The sequence below is a fragment of the Syzygium oleosum genome, unplaced genomic scaffold (assembly GCF_021117445.2).
Source record: "Syzygium oleosum isolate NSW1041296 unplaced genomic scaffold, Sole_v2.1 Sole_v2.25, whole genome shotgun sequence".
Taxonomy (NCBI): domain Eukaryota; kingdom Viridiplantae; phylum Streptophyta; class Magnoliopsida; order Myrtales; family Myrtaceae; genus Syzygium; species Syzygium oleosum.
Genome location: NW_026607509.1, coordinates 5,482,636 through 5,494,666, shown reverse-complemented (window position 1 = coordinate 5,494,666; position 12,031 = coordinate 5,482,636). Strand labels below are relative to the sequence as shown.

The 12,031-nt window shown below is 40.9% G+C and overlaps 1 long non-coding RNA gene and 1 pseudogene across 3 annotated transcripts; both read right to left on the bottom strand.

The window, feature by feature from the left end:
• Window positions 1–791: 791 nt before the first annotated feature.
• Window positions 792–1,911, bottom strand: LOC115687538 (aspartic proteinase CDR1-like; annotated as a pseudogene).
• A 1,423-nt stretch (window positions 1,912–3,334) lies between these two features.
• LOC115687555 (uncharacterized) lies at window positions 3,335–5,968 on the bottom strand. Of its 3 annotated transcripts, none has more exons than XR_008814415.1 (7): window positions 5,555–5,968; window positions 5,194–5,371; window positions 4,713–4,835; window positions 4,376–4,439; window positions 4,074–4,267; window positions 3,876–3,977; window positions 3,335–3,712 (listed from the first exon to the last, which is right to left on the bottom strand). It is a non-coding gene; the product is annotated as an uncharacterized LOC115687555 (long non-coding RNA). The 3 variants fall into 3 exon arrangements; XR_008814416.1 differs by having other exon boundaries at window positions 4,074–4,260; XR_008814414.1 differs by having other exon boundaries at window positions 4,074–4,439.
• Between the last annotated feature and the right edge of the window lie 6,063 nt (window positions 5,969–12,031).

The window sequence follows — 12,031 nt, the reverse complement described above, 5'->3', positions numbered from 1 at the left end:
GTGCCGATTTGTGTATTTTCGTGGTATCAATATTATTTAATGGAAACTGGTGGATGGAATGTATGAGTTTTGGGTTTTTAGCTGTCAAAAAATTAGTTTTAAATAAATTATTACATATATACCGGTTTATGGTTTTTTGTGGTTAAAAAATTAGTTTGACGTAAAATTAACACGAGTGTACCGGTTTGGAGTTTTTTGTAATATTAACCCTTAGATTTTCACGTTACACACGAAAGAGTTCATGATAGTATCTTAGAAATTCTTTTTTTAGCCATTAGAAGCATCACAATACACGTTGTTGTGTTTTGTTAAGAATTCCAGGTTGGTATACATGCTGACAAATTCCCATCTCAAATGCCAAAAAACTTCATGTCTCTATCAACTTCAAAATGTAAAATATAATTGTTAATCGCCATGACAAAATCATGGCCTACGGGCATAGCAATATTGTCATCCGTAAGAAAAATCTGAATCAAGGTCGTCTTAATTGTTTTATTGAATTTCACTAATCATAAATAAGTTTTTCCTCTCACTTTTTTAAAATATCAACATAGGTAAATTGCATGGACTATAATTGGGAGTTGAGAGCTATATTTTTCCCCGGAGGTTCAAAGGTAGATGGTAACATGGATTGCAAAATATAACTCTCTGAAGAAGGGCCTACTACTATCCAGTAATTGACGAATAGGAATGAAATGGTCGAGATTCTGTGGAGTCAGTTCATAGATAAATATCCTATAGTAAATTTATACATCCGGAGGATGATGACAGAATGTAAAGAAGAGGGTTCTTCACAGCTTGGTACAGTCGGTTGGCTTGAAAGAAACAGTACTCCCATCGATGTCAAACCCGATCAAATAATCAGTCTGAGCAAAGTTGCCAACTATCCCACCAGGACCGTCGGTGGGAGTCACGGTGAAGCAAAATATGCCGTCCTTAGCCTCTACGAACGTGCTCGCCTGCTTCAACTCCACGTCGGCGTCGGCGTCGAAATGCGCCGTCAGCAACGGCCCCTTTGCCTGCACGTCCCTCCCGTAGCACAGCTGCGGCCTCAGCTGAGGGTCGTCGATGAGTGGCAAATCCACCGCTCTCTTCACCTCCGCTTCCAACCTGTTGTAGAAATCTCTCGGCACGATCGTCAGAGGCGTCCCCGAGTCGAGGAACATGTTCCCCTTCTTGATGGACCCAGAAGACCTAAATGGCAGGTAGGTGCTCCCAACACTGATCCCGTTCAGGGTCACGTAGTAGTAGGTCGGGTCTTCCAGGGCCACAAGGATGGTCGTGACCGTGCCGAGCCCAGAGACCAGGCTGCCGCTGCCGAAGCTCATCTTGCTCGAGATGCTTGGCGGAGTGTGGAAGGGGACCAGGCACTGAGAGAACCGCCTGGCCCCAAACGACGTGTCCATCTGCGAGACGAGTGAGACGGGGCCTTTCCCCGAGCCCGACGATTCCCATCTCGTTGTCGTTGAAGATGCCGGTATTGTTGTGGCCGCAGCCGAACACTACGTTCGGAAGCGGCACCGGTAGCCCATCGGTGGAAGCAAAGGTCAGCGTCTCCGTCGCGAGGACGCCCTTCGTCAGGGATAAATCGTCGTATTCGTACGTGCAGTTGCACGTGTTGGCGGGAGGAGCGCACGAGGTGGCGTCCACGAGGTGGCACTGCTGGGATGGGCACGCGACGTCGCGGTATGTGGAAGACGATTTCGGGTCGTACTTGGGCTTCTTCTGAGGGTAACACTGATCGCAAGGGAGGCATTGAGTCCAGAAGAGGTCGCTGCCAGTGTCAGCGATGGCATAGACATCGAAGGGCGGGGTCCCAACCGACATTTTCAGGAGATATTCGCCGTCGTCTGGGAAGCTTTCGGATTGAGCCGTGTCGAGATGGAACAAAGGTGGGATAGGAACGTTCATGTTGAAACGGCGTTGGACCCTGGCAAAGGAGCGTCGGAATGCATCGGCATAGCGCTGCACAAGAGCTTTGCCGGGGTTGTGGATGTGGTCACGGTGGACGAGATTGGCAGTGAAACCCTGTCTCGACGGTGGTGCCCTTGCGGTGCCACGGATGGCCGTTATGAGTAGAGCGAAAGAGATGAGAAGAAGGCAAGGGGAAGAGAGCTTCTTCATTGCCATTGAGCTTGCTTCACTTTTCTAGATACTGTTTATGAAGGGAACACCGAAATGTGGAATTAGGTCTGGGTTTAGTCGCCCAGCAATACAGCAGGATGTACGATTTATATAAAGTGGTAATGCAATATAATGTGCTTCAATCCACATAAAGGGAATGGACAGTGAGTTTTATTCCATATACGTACATTTCAAGGAGAGAGATATACTCCCTTAAAAGTAGTTTTGGGGCTGACATAAGGAATGTAAAATTCATCCGTCAACACATATGGAAATATGTGTGAGTGTGAGTTGTTGCTGTGCATGGTCTGTCCATGTTAATTTGTGATTAATTATATTTCTTTATAATTGCTATACATGGCTGAGCTTTCCACATCTACCCGTACATTTAAAGGAATGTACGTTTTAAGGATTGGGATCACACTACAAAAAAATAAGGGATTAGCGACGAATTTTGCGACGAAAAATTAGGCAAAATCCGTCGCAAATCGAATTTGCGACGAAATTAGCGACGGAAAAAATTCCTTCGCTAATAGGGCGTCGCAAAATTTTGCGACGGAAAAAAATTCGTCGCAAATTAGCCACGAACACTATCCGTCGCAAATTAGCCACGAACTTTATTCGTAGCAAAATTCGTCGGAAATTTCATCGCAAAATTAGTCGCAAATTTCGTCGCAAATTTAGTCGCAAAATTCCACTACAAAAAAATGAGGTTTTAGCGACGAATTTTGGGACGAAAAATTTGGCAAAATTCGTCGCTAAACGAATTTGCGACGAAAAAAATTCCGTCGCTAATTCGGCGTCGCAAAATTTAGCGACGAAAAATATCAATTTCCGTCGCTAATTTGCGACGAAATATATTCGTCGCAAAAGTCGTCGCCAAATTCGTGGCAAATTATTCGTCGCAAAATTCGTCACAAAATTCGTCGCAAAATTCGTTGCTAATTATTCGTCGCTAATTATTTATCGCTAATTATTCGTGACAAAATTCGTCGCTAATTTCGACCTAAAAAAAAATTCATCGCTGATTTGCCAATTTTTTTTTTGGGTCCGTAATTTTTTTTTGGTCAATAATAGCAACGAATTTTTATTAATTCTTTAGCGACGAATATTGTTTAGGGACGATTTCAATTTTAAATCTAATTAACAGCAAAATTAATTCCTACAATTTATATTTAACATTGATTAAGCACTTAATAACATCAAAATATTATAATAATATGAAAATGAAATACGTTCATCTGCATTTTCCACAAGAATGACATATATATTTTTCTTTATAGTACACATAATGAGAGAATAAATAATCTTGAGCACTTTAAAGCACTTGCTTAAGCAACCTCAGGGTGGCAATTCTTTCCAGGGCAGGAACATATTGGGCCAACTGCACTTCTGGCACTGAAGATGCTGAAGCAAAGCTTATCCCCGATATGTATAAAAAGATACTTCCAATCTTGCGCCCACTCTGCTTTCTCCTATAAGGTTTGCATGAAGTGCTTCGTCACCTCCTCCAAAGAAGCGACATTCACTTGTTGACATACAATGCGATACTCAAAGTCCCACAAGCCCAGAGAAGAAAGTGAAATACCTACAATTGCCAAAATTTCGCATCCAAAATTAAAAGGATTGCATTAGAACATTTATATATCTTTAGGCCATGAAAGCAATTGCTAGAAATTTCTGGTGACACATTTTCAGTCTAATTGATCCTCTGAAAGAGCAAATTAAGAAGCCTAGATTAACGGACCTACCAATCAATATGCACACCGCACAAGGTTAGATTGGCTCTCATTGTACAATGATGTGTAATAATCCTCTTCTCTAATGTCCAGTGTATCCCGCCTCAAAGTAACCTGCAGGGAAAGTGAAGAGAGCAGGAAGCGGTGGATTTAAGTTAAAAATCTTCGACATGCCGAATTGCAATTGTACACATATGCAAGAGAACTCACAATTCTAGGTGGAAGTGCAAGATCAGCAGCTCTTCCCTTTTTTGTGCGTCTCAGCAAAATGTTTTTCAAAATTGTGTTTTAGTAATATCATTGCTCGTCTCAGCAAAATGTTTTTCAAAATTGTGTTTTAGTAATATCATTGCTCGCCTTCTGCCAACGGCATTTCCATGTGCTTGTATAGGATTCGCTATATACTAGATAGAATATATACTCCATATCAGAGTTCAAATGAAAACATTCCATATGATTTGCCCAAAAAAAAAAGAGAGAGAGGCCAAAGGACCAATGAAAATGCAACTCACTCGATTCCACCAACAAAAGTGCCGTACAGAACTGTGAGAGCATTCAGGACATTGTTTTGAGGAACTGCAAATGAACAACAGACTTACAAAATAGGTAACAAAGGAAAAATACATTCACTGAACTCAGTGCATGCAATCAGCAGGTGAAGCTCTAAGACCAATCGATAAAGTTAATGCAGAAAACAAAGAGTGAGATTGCATTAACTAAGATAATGAAAGTGAAGTCAACCCAGACAACAATTCGAAGAAAACGGACCCGAAAAGTTTATTGCAGGACAATGTGATTGACTACAGAAGGTGAATAACAATTAACCACTCGTATAAAATAGAAACTTACAAGAGAGTAGAGCTCCCCAACACGATTTTGAAGAGGTGTTCCACTTAAAGCCCATCTGTACGAAGACTCCAGTCCGAGAACTGCTTTTGCAGTATTACATCGCCTATCTTTGACAAAGTGAGCCTACATTGAATAAAATTGCATAGGCATAAGTGGGAAATGTACATGCAGATGAATGTTCAAAGATCACGAAGCAAATCATACTAAGAGATCCCGGATAGAAGTTTTTTTGATAAATTGTGGAAAAGAACATGCATATACGGTTCCCTAAAAGTAATCAAACCTTCAATCGAAAGGCCTAATCTTACAGAAATTTGTCTTGCCAAGAGCAAATTAACGCATTCATGCGTGGCTTCACCCAGCCAAACAAAATAACGAATCACGTGTTGCCAGCATGGACATATCGAAATCTTTATATCGGTTACAAAGCATTGAACTATGTTAGCACTCATATCACCGCAAGATACTCCCATTCACTCACCTCATCCAAAATAATGCGCTCCCACTTCACTGAGTGTAAAAGCGACTTCCCCACACGATGGCTTTGATCATCCCCCAAATCACTAATGTTCTCTACTGTAGATTCTATATCTCTTTGTTGCGTTGCCTATCTGCCTTTCTTCTTTACTTGCGTTGCCTGTCGTGCCCAAATTATCCGCCTGCAACAAAAATCAAGAAACTCATCAAACCAAAACGCAACGTCAAACGAACCAAAAAAACATTCCTACAAGCAACCTCAGACCCAGAAGTGCAAAATCTGCCTCTGGGTTTTCATCTCACGACCGTCGATTTCTTATCTCAATTTACCGAAAATTCCAACGAAATCGACTCGGAAAACTCACGGTGTTCACGGTGCTCTCGAGATTCTGAGCAGCACCGTAGGCCGAGAAGATGAGCAGGAACCCACAACTCAGGATATGGACATCACGGGCATGGCCTCTCGGAGGCGACGCAGCCGGCGGGGCCTCGGCGGCGACCAGCAGAGCCTCCTCGTCGGAAGCCTCGGCCTCCTCATCCGGAGCGGCGATCTCTCGGTCCTCTTGCTCCGCCTCCTCCGCCTCTAATTTCTCGGGGAGCTCCTCCTTGCCCTCGACGGGGGGGAGGAGCCGCCGCCCCTTCGGGCTCTGCGGCCTCTAGGGCTCCGGAGGCCATGGCGAGGAGTCGCCGGAGGAAGCGCAGGGGGGGAAGGGGTACCGAAAACCCTTAGCGAGCGCGAGAGGTTTGGGGGTGTGGGGGAGGGAAGAAGGAGAAGGGAGAAGCGGAAGCACGGGGTGAGGGGATCTAAGGAATCAGCAGAGAGAGACTGAGAGAGAAAATGGGGGTGAGGGCGGGCAAAGCAAAATTAGCGACGGAATTTTTTTTCCTTGCGACGGATTTTGTTTCCGCGTCGCAAATTTGGGATGAATTTTTTTTTCCGTTACAAATTTTTGACACGGATTTTTTTTTCTTATTTTCGTCGCTAATTAGCGACAAATTTAGCGACGACCTTTTAAAAAAGAATTAAAAAATTCAAATTTTTACAAAAAAAGAAAATAAAAAAAGAGAAATAAAAAATAATTAAGAAATTTGATTTTTTAAAATAAAAATATTTAAATTTTTTTTATTTTTTTGATCTAAAATAAAGTCATGAGATTAAAATCATTTTCCAATGAAATCCAAACATCAGAAAATGATTTCCATCGTATATCACCAAACAAATGAAAACTAAGCGTATTCATAGAAAATGATTTTCCGGAAAACACTTTCCTTTATTATTAAGTTTTCCGCAAAACAAACGTACCCTTAGAGTGATTACCAACTTCTCCTCTATCAAGTTTACCATATTGCATTACCAACTCCTAATTGAGTTACTTACCAATGTTTATTTTCATTTTTTTTCTACACCAACTTCTCTAATCTCTAACCAAACAAAGCTTCTGTCATTGTTTACGAACTTTTATTTACATTTCTTACCAATAATTTAAATTTACCGAGTATTATATGAAACTATCAGCCTAGCTTTCTTTGCATGATTTGGGTAAATTTTCTCCAATCAAATCAATTAGTTTTGGATTACCAAATCTCAATTGAGTTATTAGCATTTATTTGTTATTTTCTCAAATTTACTAGCTTTTTATTAAGTTGCTACTTTTATTTGCATTGGTTTCCAACTTTTTAAATTTACTAGCTCTTTTAGAAATTACTAACTTTTATTAGAGTGATTACCAACTTTTTTCGATCGAGTTACTAACTAGTTTTATGTTACCTTCTTTTATTTGAGTTACTTACCAATGTTTATTTGGTTTTCTATTTTGAAATGACCGACTTTTCTTATCTCTAACAAAAATACATTTCTAATTTTCTACTAGCTTTGAATTTACCTTCTATTACATGAAATTATCAACTTTTTTGTGTGCCTCGTTAACTTTTGCCCAATTAAGTTACCAATTAGTTTTGCATTGTCAACTCTAATTTGAGTTGCTTACCCATTTGGTTTTTTAACTTACCAATTTTTATATTGAGTCATGCTTCTTTTTGCATGACTTACTAATCCAATTTTACGATTTAATACCAATTAATTTTCTATTACTAATTGTTATTTTACTTAATTACTAAAATTTATTTGATTTTTTCGTCGCTAAATCTGTCGCTAATTAGCAACGAATTTTTTTTCCGTGGCTAAATCTAAATCCGTGGCTACTTTTCCGTGGCTAAATCCTTTTTTTGACTGTTTTTCGTCGCAAATTAGCGACGATTTTTTTTTCCGTCGCTAAATTCGTCGTAAATTAGCGACGAATTTTTTTCCGTCGCTAAATTCGTTGCAAATTAGCGACGAATTTTTTTCCGTCGCTAAATTCGTCGCTAATTTGCGATGAAATTTTTTCCGTCGCTAAATTCGTTGCAAATTAGCGACGAATTTTTTTCAGTCGCTAAATTCGTCGCAAACTTGCGACGGATTTTTTTTTTTCGTCGCAAATTTGCGTCCAATTTTATTTTCGGCGCAAATTTGCGACGGATTTTTTTTTCCGTCTCAAATTTGCGACAGATTTTTTTTTTTCGTCGCAAATTTGCAACGGATTTATTTTCCGTCGCAAATTTGCGTCCGATTTTATTTCCGGCGCAAATTTGCGACGGATTTATTTTCCGTAGCAAATTTGCGATGGATTTTGCGACGGATTTATTTTCCGTCACAAATTTGCGACGGATTTATTTTCCGTCGCAAATTTGCGATGGATTTTTTTTTTCCGTCGCTAATTTGCGACGAATTTTTATTTCGTGGCAAATTCCGTCGCAAATTAGCGACGAAAATTATTCGTCGCTAATTTGCGACGGAAAAAAAATCTGTCGCAAATTTTCGTGGCAAAATCCATGTTTTTTTGTAGTGGGAGTTTCCGAAGCCTCCCATCAATTTCTTTTGTTTGTTCACGACCGCGAGGAGAACCCGCAATCAATTGATACATGAGAGTATTGGATCTTATCTTGACAGTATTAGAAAACAGGATATGTGTGTGCTGTGGATAGAACGGAGGGGAAAAATCAATAAAGGAAATGAACGTGTAGGACTTGGAGGATCATAAGATGTAGAGTTAGAAACATTAGAATTCTGTTTAGTCAATTGGTTCGTTATAAGCAGAATTTTGGAAGATTTGAATTCCTTATAATCACACTTGAGAGGACGAATTGTTCCTCTATCAAATATTCATGTTTAGTCAATTTTCTATCGCGATTCGACATCATTTGGTATCAAAGCACAGGTTGCTTGAATCAATGGCTGAACATAATCGCATTGGTCTTGGACAGCGGGCTCGTGGTGGTCGGGGGCGTGGAGTCATTCCTGAAGCAGATGAACAACCGCGTCTAAGAGATCTGCAAGACGTAGAAACTGAAGAACAAAGAAGACGAATCCAGGATTTGGAGTGACAACTTGCGGAGGCGAGGTTGGACGTTCAATCCAAAGAAGGAGCGGAATCTGAGGATCCATTCGATGATGAAGGGGAAGACGTCAACCCTTTCGGGGTTTTGAACCAGGAACGGAATCGAGGAGTACGACGTAGAAATCAACCATTTTCTCATAATTTCGGGATGAAGATCGAGATTCCTGAGTTTCATGGTAAGGTTCATCATGATGAATTTATTGACTTGTTACATACAATAGAGAGGATCTTTGATATTAAGGATATGATTAAAGAGCAGAAAGTTAAAATAGTGGCTATTAGGCTACGAAAACATGCCTCGATATGGTGGGAGCATGTGAAAAGGCAGCGTGCTAGAGAGGAGAAATCAAAAGTGAATTGCTGGGATAAAATGAAGAAATTGTTGCAAAAGAAATTTTTACTTACTCATTATAGATAGGAGGCGTTTGTTAAGTATCACAACGTTAAGCAGCGAGATTTAACGGTCGAGCAGTATATTGAGGAGTTTGATCAATTGCAGATGCGTTGTGATGTGGCTGAGGAAGACAAGCAAACAATTGCTCGATATTTGGCGGGGCTGCGGTATAAATTTTCTGATGTTGTCCAATTACAGCAATATTAGACCTATTAGATGTGTGCATGTTGGCTTTGAAGGTGGAAGGTCAGTGTAAAAGAAAGGACGTGGGTTCCAAATTTCAGAATCGATGGTTAGGCAAATAATCCCGAGGAAAAGCGGGAACATCTGCAACCAATTCGACACCAACCGCAGTTAAGGTTGCGAGTTCTAAACCTGCATCCAAGGACGGGCAGAGTAGTATTGGAACTAGTAGGGAAGGAGCTGCAGCCAAGCGATGCTTCAAGTGTTAAGGACTTGGGCATTTTGCCACTGATTGTCCTCACTGACAGATTGCGACGCTTGTTGATAATCCAATCTTTGATGAAGGTCCAGTCTATGATGAATCTGAAGGCGAACAAGAGGATGCAGAGGCGGAACAGGAAGGGATTATCTATGCTGATTATGGTGAGTCCCTAGTTGTTAGGAGAATCTTAAATGTTGCTGTGGCGGACGATAAATCGTGGCTTAGACATAATATTTTTCATACTAAGTGCACTAGTGGAGGAAAAGTATGCAGCATGATAATAGATGGGAGAAGCTGCGAGAATGTGGTGTCCACTATTATGGTGGAGAAGTTGGGGTTGAAAATAGAAGATCATCCTCAACCATACAAGGTGTCGTGGTTTAGGAAAGGGAACGAGGTAAAGGTGAGCAAGAGGTGTCTCGTGCAATTTTCGATTAGGAAAAATTACATTGATGAGGTGTGGTGTGATGTGGTCCCAATGGATGCTTGTCATATTCTATTAGGGAGGCCGTGGCAGTTTGACAAAAAGACACAGCATGATGGCTTCATAAATACCTACACCTTCAAGAAGAATGGCCGGACCATTACCCTAGGTCCTTCAGATTTTAGAAAGGATGTGAAAAATAATCTGCTGTCCAGATCAGAATTTCAAGAAGAGACAATGAACGCGCCTGAGCTTTTTGCCATTGTGGTGATGGAGTAGAATTCTGACAGTCTCGAAATTCCTACCCAAGTTTTGCCCTTGCTTGAGGAGTTTGTTGATGTCGTACCAGAAGAGATGCCACCTGGGTTGCTGCACATGAGAGGCGTTCAACATTGTATTGATTTCGTCCTGGGAGCTGTTATTCCCCATAAGGCAGTTTACAGAATGAGTCCTAAAGAACATGAGGAGCTGCAGAGACAAGCAAAACATGAAGTATAAGCAGCGAGTGGATAGGCGCAAGAAAAGAGTCGTTTTCAAAGAGGGTGATCTAGTGTGGATTCACTTTAGAAAAGAGCGTTTTCCAACTAGCAGGTTTAGCAAATTGCAACCTAGACCTGAAGGACCATTCAGAGTTCTTGAGCGAATTAATAACAATGCTTATAAGATCGAGTTGCCGGGTGAGTATAATGTATCCAGGACTTTTAATGTAGCGGATTTGTCACCTTACCGTGCAGATGAGGAAGAACCTGAGGAGATTGATATTAATGAAGATGAAGATGAAGCAGATTCGAGGGCAAATCTTTTTCCTAGTAGGGGAGGATGATGCACTTAGATTTTTTTTTTTTTGGTCTGTGATGATGCACTTAGATTGGCGAGCTTGGAATGAGCAGTAATTTGGTGTTGTTTAGATGGGTTTTCAGGCTTTTGGGTTTTAGGCAGTTTTCGTTAATTTAATGTTATTTTAACGGCGTTTTCGTAATTTTCGCGTTTCTTATTGTAATTAGGTTTAACACCATATAAAAGGATGTTTAGGGTTTCGTTATAAGCAGATGTTTAGATGGGTTTTCAGGCTTTTGGGTTTTAGGCAGTTTTTGTTAATTTAATGTTATTTTAATGGCGTTTTCGTAATTTTCGCGTTTCTTATTGTAATTAGGTTTAACACCATATAAAAGGATGTTTAGGGTTTCGTTATAAGCAGAATTTTAGGCTATGTTCGTTTCCGGTGTTCGGGGGCGGAAAATATTTTCCGTGGGAAAACATTTTCCTTCCCCACCCCCAAATCTTTCATTGTTTTGAGGAAAATGATTTCCTCTTTGCACAAAGACGAAATCATTTTCCTCCAAAGTGAAGGCAAAATTGCCCATGGGAGGGAAAATGTTTTCCGTGGGAGAGGAAGTGGATCGCCGGCCGCCGCCGCCGACCGCCGCCGGTTGCCGGTCGCCGCCGCCGGTCGCCGGACGCCGCCGGATCGGCGGTCGCCGAACACCAGAAAATATTTTCCGAAACTTTTTCAAATTTTAGCCGAACACTAGAAAATTGTGTTCCAGAAAAATATTTTTCAGGAAAATGACTTCCGGGAAAATATTTTCCAAAAGGAGAATATTTTCCGGCAAACGAACGGAGCCTTAGAAGATTTGAATTCTTTATAATCACACTTGAGAGGACGAATTGTTCCTCTATCAAATATTCATGTTTAGTCAATTTTCTATCGCGATTCGGCATCACTTTTATCTCGACACCGTGTTTCTGTCCTTGAATACATCTTGAATTTTTGAGTAATCGGAATGATCAAACTCCAAAACAGTGTGTACTATATCTGCTTGATAAGGACCGCCTCGGATGCAACCGGCGAAACATTGACTTTGGAGTTTGTTCGAACTCGAGTGAGACATCATCCGATTTCGTCAACTGCAAAATCGAACCCCTGTCCTTCTTCTTCTTCTTTTTAAGCACAAAGCAAAGTTTCATTTTATGCGATTCTGCGAGTTCAAATTGCACATTCAACTCACTGATTCTCGAGCCTATTAGGACCAGTAAAGGACTGACCCCCATAACTGTGAGTCGAGAACCGGATTGAGTTACGTCTTCCCCACTCGTCCCTCCGTACCAAGTGATTTCATTAGGTGCCTAAGCAAGTTATTA